This window comes from Apium graveolens, chromosome 1 (genome assembly GCF_009905375.1).
Source record: "Apium graveolens cultivar Ventura chromosome 1, ASM990537v1, whole genome shotgun sequence".
Classification (NCBI taxonomy): Eukaryota; Viridiplantae; Streptophyta; class Magnoliopsida; order Apiales; family Apiaceae; genus Apium; species Apium graveolens.
The window spans coordinates 106,490,913-106,510,010 of record NC_133647.1 but is presented as its reverse complement, the minus strand read 5'-3'; the positions used below and the strand labels follow the sequence as shown (position 1 = coordinate 106,510,010).

Here is a 19,098-nt window from a genome sequence, read left to right as displayed (position 1 = left end):
ATGCATCATCCATATTTCCGAAATAACAAAAACAACATATAAGAATGTTATACAATATCACATCTGGAATCTGACCTATCCTAAATATCTTGAGAAAAAGAGCATCTGTCTTTTCCGTAAGATGTACCCTACAATATCCATAAAGAAGAGCACTACACTTGTTACTTCTACAACAAAAATAAAATTATTTTATCGTATACTTTTTACAATTCTAAAAAAATATGAAGATAGTTTTTAGATCTAACCAAATATAACTTGTAAACAACATATTTATATTTACACTCAGGTCTCGGTGAATTCAAAGTCTTTCTGTTAATCAAGAAATGAGACAAAATGAGCAAACAACGAAATCTATACCGCAATGGTTGAGCATCAACCTGAAACAAAACTGTAATCAAATTAAATGTAACCATTAAGACAGAAAAGTATTGTATGGAACGGGCATGATGTACTATATTTAATATATTACCATGATCAAAATTCTCGATTTACTGTTTAAATCAGGCATCAGTTTGAGTTCAAAGGCAGTTAATGGAATTTATAATTCACTTCTTCTTTGTAATATCTTATAAATCCAACTTAGTACGCCTTGCAAACATGACATGATTGATATGAAGAGTACAGAAGTTGAAAATGTCAGCAGTTTTATGACCTACGAAGACTGAAGTTTTGGAATGTTAGATATATTTGATAATGTTATGGTTAATATGTTTTATGTTTAGATTTCAGATCTTATTTGAACAGAACAAATCAGTACTTAACTGATCAGTACTTATACTGGAAGTCAGAACTTAAGGGATATCAGTACTTATGTTATCGGGAGATAGATATCAGAACTTAAGTGCTGAAGGACGATCAGATAAGGACAGTAGCTGATTAAAGTTAAGAAGATCAAGATAAACATAAGAAGAGATATGCATGAAGAAGGAATTCCGTGAAGAATGGAATACTTGGAATAGAAGATATCTGATTGATATATTTTAGGAAGCAGAATTATATTACATATCAATTAGCGAATATCTTGTAACTGTGTAGTATATAAACACAGAAATAGAGTTTACACTATATGTGTTATAATTATCGAGAATATTATTAAGTATAACTCTAGCAGCTCTCGTGATATTTTGTTCATCACTGAGAGATAACAGTTCCAGATTGTAACAGAGTTTATTGTTTAAATAAAGTTTGTTTTCTGTTACATAAGTTCTTGAAGTTTGATTTGATTGTGATAAACACTGTATTCACCCCCTCTACAGTGAAAGTGTGACCTAACAAGTGGTATCAGAGCTATCTGTTAACATACATACAGTTAAAGATCCAAACACAATCATGTCTGACACAGAAACTCCAACTAAGCCTACCAAAACTGAGGAATCATCAAAGACATCAATTCAGAGTCGATATGAGACTATCAGAGTTCCCATATTGAGACCATCTGAATATCCCATATGGAAGGTAAGGATGACCATGTTTCTGGAAGCAACAGATCCAGAATACCTTGATAGAATCAGGGAAGGGCCTCACAAACCTACCAAGCTCGCTGTTGTAGTTCCAGGTGAAGCAGCAATGACCGTACCAAAGGAAAAGAATGATTACACTGCTGAAGATATAGCATCTATTGCTAAGGATGCCAAGGTACGTCACTTATTGCATAGTGCCATTGATAATGTAATGTCAAACAGGGTAATCAACTGCAAGACTGCTAAGGAGATATGGGATGCACTGGAGACAAGGTGTCAAGGAACTGAAACAGTTAAGAAGAACAGGAAGACAATACTCACTCAAGAGTATGAACACTTTGACTCTAGGACTAATGAGTCATTGACTGATGTGTATGAAAGATTTGTCAAACTCTTGAATGACTTGTCATTGGTTAATAAGGAGTATGATCTTGAAGATACAAACCTCAAATTCCTGTTAGCTCTTCCTGAATGTTGGGATTTGAAGGCAACAACAATAAGAGACAACTACAATCTTGATGAAACAACTCTTGATGAAATCTATGGAATGCTCAAGACTCATGAACTTGAGATGGAACAAAGAAGCAAGAGAAAAGGAGGAAAGTCAAGGACAGTTGCTCTCAAGGTTGAAGAGGAATCCCCCAAACCACCTTCCTCAAAGAAAGATAAGGGTAAAGCTCTTATCATAAAATCTGATACTGAGTCATCAAGTTCTGAGAGTGATGATGACTCAGATTCTGAAAGCTTGCCTGAAACTGATGCTGATGAGGAGATAATGAAGCTGTGTGCTCTTATGGTGAAAGGAATCACAAAGATTGCATACAGGAAGTTCAGGAAGGGAAAGAAGTTTTCCAGGAAAGGCATAAGTTCTGATAAGAAGAGTTTCAGAAGATCTGAAGGAAAAGGAGGAAAGTCTGACAGAGGAGATTATGCTAATGTTAAATGTTATAATTGTGGTGAGAAAGGCCACATATCTCCTGAGTGCAAGAAGACCAAGAATGACAAAGGCAAAGCTCTTGTCACAAAGCAGAAAAGCTGGACAGACACCTCAGACTCTGAAAGTGAGGAGAACTATGCATTGATGGCAAATGCTGAAAAATCAAGTTCTGAGAGCAGTTCTGAAACTGCTGAAACAAAGGTACCTCAGACTACTTATGCTTTTCATACTGATGATATTAATGAGTTGAGAAGATATCTTAAAACCATGTTTGTTAGTTATAGAGATCAAACTTTAACATGTGAAAGATTAACTTCTGAAAATCTTGCTTTTAAGAAAAGAAACAATTTCTTAGAAAAAGAGTTAGTCATGTTTCATCAAACTCAGAAGGATAGAGATGATGCTTTTTATGTTAGGGATGAAGTGCTAAAAATGAATAAATCTCTAAAAACTGAGTTAGAAAAGGAGAGAGAGATTATCAGAACTTGGACTAACTCTGGCAAAACAACTCAAAATTTGCTGAGCAGTGGAAACTGGAAAGAGGGCTTAGGTTATGAAGAAAATAATGAAAAAGGAACTGAAGAAATTAAGCCTGTTGATAAGCAAAAGCCGAAGTTAAAACCTGTTAAGTTTGTAACTGAAAAATCCGAAACTGAGAAATCAGAAGTTAAAAAGGAATTAGCTTCTGACAAACTAAAACAGGAAAAGACAGCTGAAGTTAACATAGGCTTAATGACAAAGAAGCAGCTTAAGCATAAGCTGAAAGATGTTAAGAATGCAAACAAGGTAAAATCACCTAGGAAAAACAGGAATGGAAAGGAAGGTGTGAATAAAAGCAATAACTATAAATCTATTCCTGATGCTCCTAGGAAAGCATGTTATAACTGTGGAAGTTCTAACCATCTGGCTTCTTTTTGCAGGAAGAATAAGAATATTAACTCCTTATCTACAAAGTCAGGAGTTAAGAGTCAGTCTGTTAGATACAAACCACAAAATCCTTGTTTTCATTGTGGTAGTTTATGGCATTCCATTTATACTTGTAAGGAATATCATAGTTTGTACTATGATTATTATCAAATAAAACCTTCTTTAAAGAAAGTTTCTGTTGTTCCTTCTAGTATAAGTTCTGATAAGAAAACTGTTAACATAAAATCTGATGTTAAAACCGCTGCAAATGTTAACAAACCTAAAAAGGCCAAAGGATCCAAGCAAGTCTGGGTCCTTAAAACTAATAATTAGTGGTCTTTTTGATTGCAGGGCAACAGGAAAAATATTTTAGTTCTGGACAGTGGATGTTCAGGACACATGACTGGAAATAAGGCCCTGCTATCAGACTTTGTGGAGAAAGCTGGCCCAAGTGTTTCTTATGGAGATGGCAACATTGGAAAAACTTTGGGATATGGCAATATCAATCTTGGGAATGTCATCATTAAAGATGTAGCTCTAGTCTCAGGACTTAAACACAACTTACTGAGTATAAGTCAAATCTGTGACAGAGGTTATCATGTTGATTTCTTTGCAGAACATTGTGAAATAGTTAGTAAATCTAAAGGAAAAATTGTTCTGAAGGGATTCAGGCGTGGTAACATTTATGAAGCTAAGCTTTCAACAAGTTCTGATGGTTCTGCAATCTGTTTAGTGAGTAGAGCCTCAACTGAAGAAAGCTGGAATTGGCACAAGAAACTCTCTCATTTAAACTTCAACAAGATAAATGAACTGATCAAGAAAGATCTTGTGAGAGGACTGCCAAAATCAGTGTTTGTTCCTGATGGTCTTTGTGACTCATGTCAGAAGGCTAAACAAAGAAAATCTTCGTTCAAGAGCAAGACTGAATCGTCAATTCTTGAGCCTTATTATCTACTTCATGTTGATCTATTTGGTCCAGTGAATGTCATGTCTATTGCAAAGAAGAAATATGCGTTGGTCATAGTAGATGAGTTCACCAGATACACATGGGTGTATTTCTTGCACACAAAAAGTGAAACTGCATCTATCCTGATTGATCATGTCAAACATCTGGATAAATTGATCAAAGATTCTGTGAAAATTTTGAGGAGTGATAATGGCACTGAATTCAAGAATTTGATAATGGAAGAGTTCTGCAAAAATCATGGAATAAAGCAAGAATTTTCTGCTCCTGGAACTCCACAGCAAAATGGAGTTGTTGAAAGGAAGAATAGAACTCTAATTGAAGCTGCACGAACAATGCTTGAAGAAGCAAAGCTTCCAACCTATTTCTGGGCTGAAGCTGTGCAGACTGCTTGTTTTACTCAAAATGCAACACTCATTAACAAGCATGGAAAAACACCATATGAGATGGTGAAGAACAAGAAGCCAAATCTCAAATACTTTCATGTATTTGGATGTAAATGTTTTGTTCTCAAGACTCATCCTGAACAGCTATCCAAGTTTGATCTAAAAGCTGATGAGGGAATCTTTGTAGGATATCCACTTTCTACAAAAGCCTTCAGAGTCTATAATTTGAGAACAAAAGTGGTCATGGAATCTATCAATGTCTCTTTTGATGACAAGAAGATCACTGGACTTGAAGATTGCATTGATCATGATAAGCTGAGATTTGAAAATGAAGATTCATATTCTGATATCTCAAGTCCTGACAGTCTAAGTCCTGATACTGTAAATTCTGATGGATTAAACTCTGATGTTATTGAAACTGTGGTGACTACGTCAAAGGAAGATGCACCAATGCAGGGGGAGCATATTCAAGATATTATCACATCTCAAGAAGCATCAGAACATACATCTGGCTCTTCAAATTCTGATTCGTCAAGTTCTGATAAGCCAAGTACTGACAGTGCTGAAAATCTAAATACTGAAGGATCCAACTCAGAGAGCATAGTTTCAGGGGGAGCATCAGAAAATGAAACCGAAGACAGCATGAATCATGGGGGAGCATCCAGTTCTAGAGAAAATCTTCCATCTGCAAGGAAGTGGACAAAATCACATACACCTGATTTAATAATTGGAAATCCTGAGGCAGGTGTCAGAACTAGAACAGGTACTTCGAATGAATGTCTTTACAATTCTTTTCTCTCTCAGTCTGAGCCAAAGAAAGTGGAAGAAGCTCTTCAAGATGCTGATTGGGTGCAAGCAATGCAGGAAGAGTTGAATGAATTTGAAAGAAACAAAGTCTGGACCTTAGTGCCAAGACCCAAGAATAGATCGGTTGTTGGTACAAAGTGGGTATTCAGAAACAAAACTGACAGTGATGGCATAATTGTAAGGAACAAGGCAAGGCTGGTTGCAAAAGGATATTCTCAACAGGAGGGAATTGACTATGATGAAACATTTGCTCCAGTTGCTAGGTTAGAAGCCATAAGGATATTCATGGCTTATGCTGCTCACAAAAAGTTTACTGTCTTTCAAATGGATGTGAAAAGTGCTTTTCTCAATGGAGAATTGGAAGAGGAAGTATATGTTGAACAACCTCCAGGCTTTGTAGATTCCAAACATCCAGATTATGTCTACAGGCTTGATAAAGCACTTTATGGACTTAAGCAAGCTCCAAGAGCATGGTATGAGACTTTAGCTCAGTTTCTTCTGGAAAGTGGATTCAACAGAGGAACTATTGACAAAACATTGTTCTATCTCAATCATGGCAGGGACTTACTTCTGATCCAGATTTATGTTGATGATATTATTTTTGGGTCTCCAAATGACAAACTTTGCAAAAAGTTTGCCAACCTAATGCAGTCAAGATATCAGATGAGTATGATGGGAGAACTTAGTTATTTTCTGGGCCTTCAAGTCAAGCAGACTGAAGAAGGAACTTTTATTTGTCAATCTAAGTATACCAGAAACTTGCTGAAGAAATTTGGAATGCAAGACTGTTCAAGTGCATCCACTCCCATGGCCACTGCAACAAAACTGGATAAGGATACTGGTAATTCAGTAGATATTACTGATTACAGAGATGCAGATTTTGCAGGTTGCAAAATTGACAGGAAAAGCACAAGTGGAAGCTGCCAATTTCTTGGAGGCAGGTTGGTTTCTTGGTATAGCAAGAAACAAAAGTCAATTTCCACATCAACTGCAGAAGCAGAGTATATTGCTGCAGGAAGCTGCTGTGCACAGATTCTCTGGATGAAGAATCAGTTACTGGATTATGGGTTAACATATTTCAAAATCCCTATTTACTGTGATAATCAAAGTGCTATTGCTATGACAGGTAATCCAGTTCAACACTCTATGACAAAGCACATCAGCATCAGGTACCATTTCATCAGGGAACATGTGGATGAAGGTACAGTGGAATTGCATTTTGTTCCCACAGATCAACAAGTAGCAGATATCTTCACAAAACCACTGTGTGAAGCTACCTTTTCAAAATTGGTAAATGAACTTGGAATGATTTCAGGTTCTTTCTCTAAATCTGCTTAAACTTGTTCTATGTTATCAGACTTTATGATCAGTATTTACAGAATTAATCACTTTGTATATTCTGTGCATTAATTGATAAATGTCTTTAAGTACTGACTGTTGTCTGATATATGTTTCTAAACTCTGATAAGTGATATGTCTGTTTCAGTAACTATTTAATCCCATGAGGATAACTGTGCTAGATACTGACCTACTAGTCTTCAATAAACAAATGATCCCATGAAAGAAGTAATTATTTATGTGGAAATCTTATGACACAAGCAAATTCTGATAACTGAGCTTAGTTAAGTTTACTTTGTATATCTTATTACTAAGTCACAAATTAGAATAATGCTACTCATCTGTTTAAGTTCTGATTCTAGTAAAACTGCTGAATGTACTAAGTGCTGATAAACCTCACTTATCAAAAGAAAAAGAAAAAGAATCAAAGAATAATATCAGGTACTCCTTTGAGATCTAGAGTAAAAATGTGAATGGGACGACCCAAGTGCATTGCTGGTATTAAGTAAATATGCATTAGAAAAGCAAAATATTTTTCTTGGTGACTTTTCACACTCTATGATTACTGGAGAAATACTCTGATAATAGCATAAATTCTAATAAACAGTCGTGACTCACTTACACTGAGAAGCCTCTGTAAAATAGAATTTCAAAAGATGCATAAAATTAGCACAAAACAGTAGAGGTGGACTCATGCATGAACTCATTTATCAGTAGGTTTCAGGATAATGACAGCTCTTTAGCAAAATTTTAATTATGACTTATTTCTAAGATGTACTGAAGTAGATCAGACTTTACTCTTTGTCTGTTATTTAGCTTAATGCACACACACATCACTCCATATGAATGATGAAATTTCTGTGGTGGTCTATGTTATTTTAGATAAACAGTCATTGTGTCACTTCTGCACAAATTCTGAGGACAAGTTCTAGTTCCACGTTCTGATGATTAAGTTCTGACGTTCATAACTAAGAACTTGTATGAGTATTTACTAAGATAGATATTCCTTGTTCGAGTTAAGACATTATGTTCTGATGACTGTTAAGTTCTGGTATAGGTCTAAGTTCTGATTTTTCAGTCTAACCCTTTACTTGACTTATCTGTGAGTAAAATTTGGTAACAGTCTCAGATTAATTTCGAAATGTTGAAGTGGAAGATTAAATAGTCTATGGTTAAAACATAATGGCACTCGTCCTTGAACAGTTCACTCTTGTTACATGTGCACATTCTTTTTCCAATGACTGTTATTCTTTTTCAAGGTCTAGGGAGACGAGGTAGAATTAATTCTACCTGTCTGCATTCAATATCTTTGTGTCTCTTGACATTCTCTTGCCTATATATGCAGCCACTTCACATTAGTCTTCTCATCACACTTGTATCACAAATTCAGTTTTGTTTTTCATTTACTATCACAAATGGCTGAATTTGGCTGGTTCTACAATTACGGTGATGAGACGGTGCATGTCTTTTTGAATGGAATTCCAACTCCCTACCCTATCACCAACATCCCTCACAATCTCTGGATTCAATTTCCAGAGGTTATCAAACGTGATCTGGTGGCCGTTCGAAGAGACCTTCACCTTCGTCGTATCCGTCAGCAAGAGCGAATCATTCGACTCGCTCTCTTGTTTGTCGAAGATAGGAAGAGGAAGATGACTTAATCTCGTCTTCTTCCTGTTCTTCTTCATCCTCAGCTTTGTCAGGCTTCTTAGCTAGGACTAAAGCTGTTGATGTTAGGATTAGAAGCTTAGGGAAAATCTTGTATTAATGTAATTTCTATTTCATATATGTATTGACTTGATATATTAATGAAAACTGTCTTTACTTCAAGATTTTGTCTCTGAGTTATTTTATCTTGTGTTGATAAATCCTGATTGATATTCTGATGACCATTTAAATTTTGTTTTTATTTAAGTTCTGATTCTCCGTCAGCACTTATTCATAGAAATTATCTCGGTCATTTTTAACATGATTCATTTTCAGAATATTAATGTTGCAGTGAAAAACAATCCAATCAGTGATAACGGGTTAAAATTTGAATTGTTTCCCTTGATAAAAGGAACAGTTTTTTTTCCTTGAAACTCGGCAAATGGGTAAGTCATGATTACTGTTTTCTCGAGCCCAGTAACTATCCGTTATTACTGCATGTCTGACAGGTGTCCAACGGTAACATTTTTTTTGTATAAGTACAGCAGAGAGAAGATTTCTTTAATCTTTTTAATTTCTTCATCTTCTATCTCTCTTCTTACTTTTACTCTCTTTCACTTTACTATTTCCGTTGTTTTCATACAGATATTATCTCAAACACCTAACAGGCATACTCGAATTTCAATATTTTTTTCACATGGCACCAAAGGATTTAATCATTGATGGAGCAAAGTTCGTTCCAAACAACTATGCTGCAATTCTTGATCATACTGAAGCTCCATCTGAATTGCATTTTGTGCAAGATCTTCTTGCACATAGTGAGGTTGGGTACGCCTTAACTCAGCCTGAATTCTTTTCAAGTCAACAAGTTCTGAGGTTCTGGAGGACTGGCGTTTTTGATGATGGTGGTAACCGTGGAACTCCCAGTATTATTTTCCAAGTGGGTGATTCATCTTTTGTAGTCACTCCTGGTACAGTACGCAGGGCTTTACATCTTCCAGAGGATTGTACTTTCTCAGTTCCAGAGGACTCAGCCCTTCGGGAGTTAATGGCTGAATTGGGATATGAAAAGAGTCTGACGAAACTTGGACAATTGAAACGGGCTAATATCAGAAGAGAATGGAGTTTCTTCTTCGATTGCATCACCAAGGCCTTTGGCAACAAGTGTTCAAATTTTGATGCCATCCCAATTCTAAGTCAGCACATCGGGTATGCTATTATCCATCAAACTCATTTTGATTTTGCAACTGGAATAATTGGTTTTATTGGGGATAGGATGACAGAGGATCGAGATGTTGTTTATTTTGCTAGATTCTGTCAACTTATTTATACGTATTGTACTGCTGAACCCCAGTTAGTCAGCACTCAAACCCCACCTTTTAAGGTTGCAAAAAGGTACTTTAACGACCTGATAAATGCTGACACAAAGAAATCAATGGTGAGACAATTACAGATTCCTCAGTCTGTGAAACAGATTCTGGTAAATGCTGATCCAGCTACTTACAAATCTGTTTACTCAAATGTTCAACCAACTCACCATAACCAAAATCCATCAACCTCAGTCCCTACCTCTCATTCTACTCAACCTACCCTCAGAACTTATCTCAAATCCTATCTCTCCACTTCACAGAATGCTCAACCTTCTTCTTCAGCACCTACTGTGAAGCCTACATCCTCTAAGCCAAAGAGAACAAAGACTGTTCCTCAAACATCTCAGAAGAAGCGGAGGATTACTTTGAGAGATGGATCAGATTCTGAGGATCAGATTCCATCTTCAGAACCTATGATATATGAAGCTGAGAAGGCAACTTCTCAGAAGGATTCTGCAATTGGGGGTTCTAGGCTTCTCAAGAGGCTTAGACGTATGACGGTTCCTGCAACTCCCAAGGAATCCACATCAACAAGGAAGTACAAGAAACAGAGGGCACAGAGGCCAGTTTCAGATGATGAGGAGGAAGCAGCTAAGGAAGGGGATCAGGAATCTCTGATCTCGCAAGACAAGGAATTTGCTCCAGTCACTTCTTCTCCGTCAACTCAATCTCAGGAACCTGTATCTGACAAGGCTAATTCACCTTCTATATCTCTTGTTGATCCAGGCACAAGTGCTGAAATTGATATTCAGAACTTGGTTGTGCCTGAAATACTTTTGTTAGAAGCTCCAACAACAAATAATCCTTCCACAACACCTGTTACTGATGCTGTTCAAACTCCTGAGTTATCACTATCACCTTCTCTGCATCAAGATGATGATCAGATTTTAGGTGAGCATCAGGATATGGCTGTTGATCAGAACTTAGAATCCGATCAGCAATTAGAGGATGTTGAAGCCTCCATTGCTACTCACACAGTTGTCTTATCAGAAGATACTGATTCTTTAAGTTCTGATGCTGCAAATGTTGGAGATACTGGTGAAGCTGCTACAACTGTAGATGCTGATGCAGCAGGTCCTTCAGGACATACTCCTCCATTGACTCTTCCTAAGTCTGAACTGCTAAAGGAGTTTGTTATCAAGGATGCACCAGTACCTTGGAGTGAAACTCCTGCAGGTCAGGAGTGGACTAAGGAATGGAACTCAGTTTCATGTGTTCCAAATGCTTTACATCTTGCTGAGCACTTGACTAAAGCTGATGAAATCTTAAATTCTGATGATTTTAAAACCCAGCTTAGAGTCACTGCATTGAGTACTAAACATCTACAAGGTCTTCATTCCAATACTCATGCAGAGCTACACAAGATTCAGGAGAACTTTATTAAACAGGAACAAGTTTGGAAACTTGATAAGAAAAAGTTCTTCCAACCTACCATTGACAGGGTTGCTTATATTGAGAAAACTCAAGAGAAGCAACAAGCTCAGATTGATCAAATTCTGACAAATCAAGCTTCTCAGCAATCGCAACTTACTGAAATCCAGACCTCAGTGGAACTACTTATCTCTCTTTTATTACCTGCTGATGCCAAAAAGGGGGAGAAGGTAATTAAGTCCAAATGCAAAACCAACAAGTCACTGCAAGGAAAGGATGATGGAAAAGATGACCAAGGAAACTCTGGAATGGGTAGTGGTCATAGTCAAGGTAGAAGGTTTACATCAAGACAAGCTAGTCACAGAACAAGTTCTGATACTGGGAAAAGAATAAGTTCTGCTGCTGGTAAAAGGATAAGTTCTGATGAACTTCTAGATCTTGATGAGGAAATGTCAAGACAGTTATTTCTTCAAGAAAATCCAGGGATGGACTTGGAAAGTTTAAAGGAAGAAGAAGCCAGACTTAAATCAGAGAAAGTCACATCTAAATCTGAAGCTTCTGGTAAAAAGTTACTTCCAAAACCTAAAGGCATTGTGATCAAAGAAAGGATACATACTGAAGAAACTTTGGCTAGATCACAACCACAGATAGATCCAAGATCCAAGGGTAAAGAAAAGGTTGGTGAACCTATCAAGCCTTATGTACCTCCTGAGGAAGAAGAAATTACTGATGGAAAAGATAATCTTGCTCTGACTTCAAGAAAAGTTCTTAAAACAATCTCTGACATGGCTCAAGTTGTTCAGAGTCAAGAAATTGTAAGTTCTGATATTCAGAAGAAGCAAGTAACCTCTGACAGTGCTCAAGTTAACTTGATATCAGAAAATAAATCTAAAACACTCCTACCAGGATTCACTAAAGCAAAACAGACTCAATCTTTGAAGACTACTTCAAGTGGTTTTGAAGCAAGAGTAGTTACTGGAAAGGAAGCTAGAGATAAAACTGGATTGGGAAGTGCTGATGAAAGAAGAGTACACAACACTACTGATGATCCAACTTCCTTGTGTGAACCAGGTATTGGAGCAACTCCTGAAAGATTGAATCAACTAGAATCTGTACAGATGGTTTACCATACCTACTTGAAAGAATACATCATGTTGTATTTCATGACAGATGGTAGGGTTTATCATATAAGACAAAATGCCATTCCGTTGAAGTATTTTGAAGAATTGGAGCATGTATTGTTCTTACTTCAAGTGGATGACAGAATAACAGAGACTGCTGCAAACTACTTAAAGGAACAGATTCAGAGACAGAAAAGACTTTATTCTGTTAAGTCTGACAGCAGATATGTTCCAAAGTACAGAAATCACAATGGTGATATTGTTGATATGAAGCCTAATACTGCACAGATCAGAACATATCTTGGTATTAAGGGGCTTGAATTCAATCTAGAGTCTAATAAAGCTTATGTCATAAGACTAGATCGGGAGTTGAGAAAAGCAAAGGTTATTGATCTCAGAGCTGCAATATTTCAAACTGGTGAAGATACTGCAGAGCTTAAAGATGTCAAACAGAGAATGATTGATGAACTCAGATATGCTGAGAAATGTTTGTTGAAGAATTATCTCAGAACAACTCCTGACATCAGAGAGATCAGAAAATGATGAAGCCAAGTCGAAGATCTACAACTGCTTAAATTCTGATATTTATACAGATTGAAGTTGTTATCAGAAGTTGAATTGGTAAAAACTTTAAGGACTGTAAGTTGTAGTTATCTTGTCTATTTCTCATGCATTTGTACTTAATGTTTTTGACATCATCAAATATCTGTTAAACTTGTATATTTTGTTAATTTACAAGTTGGGGGAGATTGTTAGATATATTTGATAATGTCATGGTTAATATGTTTTATGTTTAGATTTCAGATCTTATTTGAACAGAACAAATCAGTACTTAACTGATCAGTACTTATACTGGAAGTCAGAACTTAAGGGATATCAGTACTTATGTTATCGGGAGATAGATATCAGAACTTAAGTGCTGAAGGACGATCAGATAAGGACAGTAGCTGATTAAAGTTAAGAAGATCAAGATAAACATAAGAAGAGATATGCATGAAGAAGGAATTCCGTGAAGAATGGAATACTTGGAATAGAAGATATCTGATTGATATATTTTAGGAAGCAGAATTATATTACATATCAATTAGCGAATATCTTGTAACTGTGTAGTATATAAACACAGAAATAGAGTTTACACTATATGTGTTATAATTATCGAGAATATTATTAAGTATAACTCTAGCAGCTCTCGTGATATTTTGTTCATCACTGAGAGATAACAGTTCCAGATTGTAACAGAGTTTATTGTTTAAATAAAGTTTGTTTTCTGTTACATAAGTTCTTGAAGTTTGATTTGATTGTGATAAACACTGTATTCACCCCCTCTACAGTGAAAGTGTGACCTAACATGGAAATTACTGGTTGGCCCAAGATTATTGTTAGCATCAAATCCCATTTGAAGTAGATTATGTAGCTCAGTGCCCCATACAACCTGCAGTTTCGAGTTACATTTAGTTTGATAAGCTTTTAACAGAAAATAGCACAAGCTTAGTTTTAAGAACACCTGTTTAACTGAGGCATATAATGGTATGGAGTCGTATTTGGGATGCCTGGAAAATTTCCAGTGAAAAAGGATGGGTTAGTCTTAATCCCTGATATTCAAGGATTGATGCACTATTGCTTCTTGAATCAATAAGCTATAAGTAATAATGTAAAGATGAAGCTCATAATGGATAAAGGAAAATTTTAAAATTCTAGGTTCACAGTTGCAAGTTTCATCTACAGGAAATGCAACAACAACACAATTATATCATCACTAAACGCCAGAAACAAGATTTATACCGTTTGAACTTTTACGTGCTATAATGTGTGGAAATGAGCCAAGTCCTATTTTTCCTCTAATACCATCCGACATAAATTAAAGGAATACTCCAAACGAACTTTTTAATTGATTTGCATAAGAAATTGTTCAGTTGTATTCATGTTATGTAATATATTTGCCCGAAAATTATTAGGCAGACATGCACTAAATAGAGAAATCCCAATATATTCTTATGAGTATAATGTAAATATTATGTCTAGACTTTTTTTAATTTTAGCTTAATTTGTTTGACAGCAAATCAAGAATTACAGAATTCGGTGGGTATGAAACTCACATTCAAAATATTTTGACTTCACATTATGCTAAACTGGTTGTCATTTGATTTAAGTTTGTCATTTGATTTAAGTTTTTACACACTTCTAACTTATGTTAGTTCTAATTTGAATCGTTAATAAAGAGGTATCTAAATCTGCATATTAATTTAGAAGCCTGAGATGAAATTAGCTAAACTGCAAGCGCCCAAAATTTAAGATCAACAACAAAATTGTCAACTTTAAATAGCTTAATAAATAATATAATATAAGATAATTATCTATTTCTGTATGATAAGCGAGAGAATGCATAGTCTATTAAATATGAAATATCTACCATAATATATCTATCAGAAAGTTTCAAGTCATGTATCTAGCCTTTGTATTTTTTAATTATGTTCATTTTTTGGCCACTACTTAAATATTAAGTTCATCCTATTTTCAACTTAATTTAGTTAGAGATGTCCCAGTTGCGATGGTTGCTCATAAACTAAAAAAAAACCCTTAATAAAGACTTAAAAATAAAAAATAACACAATTGTTGGTAGAATACCATAGAGCAATAGGGATATGAATTTGCAATGAAGATCAGATGTTAATACTTAACTGTCTATCCTTGACAAAGATCTTTTACCACTTTAGGCTTTTCTCCCCCACCAAGGGAAGTTAGTTAGGTGTGCAAGTTTAGATCAATATAACAAGGAGGTAATATTTTTTGATAAAGAGCCAAAAAATATTATGTTTCCCGGCTCTTGGATATTTTTAAAAAAATTATTGAAGATAGAGAGTATTTTTTGTCACTAGCTTTATACCCGTGCAATGCACGTGATTTTATTAATTTTTTTATGTGTTTTTTGGTGTTTTTTTTTAATTTTTATAAAAAAAATTAAGTGAATGGTTTTTAATTTTTGTATGATTATATTTAATGATTTTGATTTTTAATTATTCATATGCATATTTTTAGTATAAACATGAATGATATAATTGATTATTTAATAAATTATTTTCACTTGTATTAATATTATTTTTAAATGGTGTTATCGAATTTAATACATTACTTTCGATTGTATTAATAATAATTTTTATTTTAATAATTGAAATTTAATTTTGTGTTATATTTTTACTTGTATTATACTTTCAATATGCGTAAACATAAATAATGTAATTGATTATTTAATAATTTATATTCCATGTATTAATATTATTTTTAAATGGTGTTACTGAATTTAATACATTACTTTTGATTTGATATTATTATTTTTTATTTATTACATTATTTCCACTTGCATTTAACATAAATTATGTTATTTATTTTAATCTATTTTTATAAAACTTTCTAGTTAATATTTATTTATTAGAAATGATAATATCATATTATTTATGATATATTATACATTTATTTTTTAGAAACCGTATTATTTTTTTCAAATTTTAAAAGTTTAATTTTAATGAAAAGAAGTTAACAAATTAATAGGAAAGTTTCTTCTAGAACTATTGACGTATGTGATTTCAAATATTACTATGCTAGTTAGATGTTGCTTTGTTTTGAGTATTTTGTAGGTTTAGTTGTTTAAGTGTTAGTAGGACGGTGACAACCAAACCATGCCTTACCGTACCATATTATCTGCTTTACTCTAATTATATATAAGGATATAATAATTATACCTTGGCAGGATCAAATTCTAACATAATAAATTAAAAATGAACGAAGCATGCGGAGAATACACATATAGGTAGTACTGAGATGGGAAAAGTAACTGATACATTGTGTAAATCCGCTAAAGTGTGAAGCTGGTCTCTTAGCCATTTAATCAGTTGTCCTGCAGGAACATATAACAAACATTATTCACTACTGAGAGCCTACTTGAAACCTCAGTAGAGTAAAGCAGAAAAAATGCCGAAGGTAAGGTATAATAATTAATCAAGGTTAGTGGCAAGATGCTACTAAAACCACATACGTAAAGAACAGAATGAAAAATTGATATAAAAAATATGTCACTTTATAACCTGCTAACAGCAAGGAAAGAGAAAATCTAATTACCAGTTTCAAGCACTTCTGTAGTGCTAGTATGGCTGCAACAACTAGGTTTACAAGTAACTAAGCATCATAAGAATCCAACTTACTAATCAAAATAATCACAACAAAAACGTACTGAGTGATCTTGAGTTTTTTTTTTCAAAAGGCGAAAAGAAATAGAAATGAGAGGTTAAAAATGGGGAAATGTAGTAGACAACGAAGAAACAACTTCAAACAAAGAAAGCTTCAACCCCATTAACGAATCTTTCATCCCTTATTACCTGAAATAACCCCAAAAAATTGAAGTTTTAACAATAAAGGAACAATCTCCAACCATTTTATTCCATTTAAAAATACTATGATAGATGCAGCAACAAACCTGATTGAACGGAAAAAGCTGTTAACCGTCTCTTCTTTCAGCCCATATCTTATGTTTATTATACATAATAAATAGGTTGGACATTGCCTTTTTGAAATAAATAGGCTAAAACTGATTGGAAGTGAAAGATTAAAATATTTGTCTGTTGATTTACTTTGCACTAATTGCTCGATTGCTAATTTCCCCTACAGTTACAAGTAGACGATGAACGAATACAGATAAATGGAAATGAGCGTAGAAGCATGAGAAATAGTTTTAATCTATTCGAGCAATGACACTTCAGCCACGGGAATCCTCCTCTGTAACAGCGGACTTCTAAAATAATATTTCATTTTTTAGTTTCTTGTATATCTTTATCATTATAAAATTATAAATAATAAATAAATATATTAAATCAAAAAATTTAAAAAATCGTTCTCTCCTTAAACATGTTTACTCCGATGAGTCGCTCTCTCATTATTCATAAATATAATATCATAAAGTTATATTATTTATTAGTCAATAATCAATATAATATTTTTTTCTATTTAGTAATCTGAAAATTTGAGAAAATTACAAAAATATATAGAGGAGTTATGCCTCATGTTCTCCTTTACTATTACATATATAATATGTAATATACTTATGTAACGATTTTACAAAATATTGAGAAAATATATTTATAGATACTTATCTTTATGATATTTTATAGGCTACAAATAAAAAGAAAATTTTAGGAAAGATATAATATGATAAGTTGATTTTAAGAAAAATAGAAAAATGATAATAAAAATGAAATTAGAAAATATGAAGATGGTAAATGGATTTAAATAGAAAGTAGAAGTTTTAGGAGAATATTATGATAACAGAGTTGATTTTAAAAATTTTAATGGAAGATGCTGTATAAATATTTATAGATATCTGTATCTGTAATATTTCAGAGGTTAAAAAAAGAATATAGTATATTAATTTTAGGAGAAACATGAGGAATAGTAGTAAAAACCAAATTTATCATTACGAAGATGGTAAATTGATTTAAATATCGGCTGAACGCAACAGGAACATATCGGCTATTGTAAAAATGACCAAAAACTGGTATGAGTTTCCTAGAGCTTTTGCCTTTCCTTACCGTTGGCAAGATTCTTTCATGGTTGGATCCTTTTATCATTCTACCTTGTAGCGTAAAAAATACTGAGGTTTAAATTTGCAAAGCAATTTATAGCAACCATGGGATATTAGTTTACTTTAGTGCTTCCGTTATCTTCTTTATCCCTTTTTATTACATCATTATGTGAAATAACCGCGCTTCGCGCGGTTTATTAACGTATTTATATAAAAAAAATGTTGGAATCAAATCATGATTTTTCTATGGAATTTAGTACTGATCAAGTTTTATTATATTCAGATTTTATTGGATTCAAAATTTGAAGATATTTCATATATATGATTAGACATTGATAATTTTTGCATGACGATGGATCGATACTTGTATAGAGAAAGCGAGCACCCGATTAAAATTTTGGCATGGATGAAAATTTGAGACTAAAAATGATGAGGTTTTAATACAATGTCAAAATTTAACCATTAAACATAGGAATTTGAGAATAAAAGTGTTAAAAGTTTAATATAATGTCAAAATCTAACTTTAAACATAGTATGCATTATATTTACGAATTTCTTTCCTAATTTGTATAAAATTGCCTCATGTATGCTTTTTACGGCCTGCCTTACCTCAACCGCATTCCAATCATTATCAACCTTGACACTCAATCTGAGAATAAAAGTGTTAAGGGTTCAATATAATGTCAAAATCTAACTTTAAATATAATGTGCATTATATTTACAGATTTCTTCCCTATTTTGTATACTATTGCCTCTGGTATGCAATTTTTACTTGTAGAGCCTATCTCACCTCAACCGCATTCTAATCGTAGCGTATTCCAATCATTATCAACCTTGGCACTCAATCTGTTGCATCTTGACACGAGCAATTCAATAATTCTCATCATATTCCCAGAATACACATATGAAAACCCAAAAAAGCAGAAAAAGGAGAATTATCACTACTAGAAAATTCCATATCTACACATTTAAAGAAAAACTTCATTTTTAGTTGATATACGCGGTGGTGGAAACCAACATGGAAGATAATGCTAATTACCAATTAACAACTATAAGTAAAAGGGAAAATAGAGATATATGCACTTGACCAAATTTTGTACATTTTTGTCTTACCTGTATTGGTTGATTCAATATTGACCCGCATGAGTACTCAGATTCCGCATGAGTACTCAGATTATCCTCGGGTCCTCGTGACTTTGAAGTAGACACATCACAAATAGAA

At 34.0% G+C, this 19,098-nt stretch overlaps 1 long non-coding RNA gene across 3 annotated transcripts; it reads right to left on the bottom strand.

Moving 5' to 3' along the window:
- Nucleotides 1-8: 8 nt before the first annotated feature.
- LOC141720364 (uncharacterized) lies at nucleotides 9-17,025 on the bottom strand. Of its 3 annotated transcripts, XR_012574271.1 has the most exons (6): nucleotides 16,776-17,025; nucleotides 16,421-16,677; nucleotides 16,144-16,199; nucleotides 13,812-13,857; nucleotides 13,667-13,739; nucleotides 9-377 (listed from the first exon to the last, which is right to left on the bottom strand). It is a non-coding gene; the product is annotated as an uncharacterized LOC141720364 (long non-coding RNA). The 3 variants fall into 3 exon arrangements; XR_012574263.1 differs by lacking the exon at nucleotides 16,421-16,677 and having other exon boundaries at nucleotides 9-388; XR_012574262.1 differs by lacking the exon at nucleotides 16,421-16,677.
- Between the last annotated feature and the right edge of the window lie 2,073 nt (nucleotides 17,026-19,098).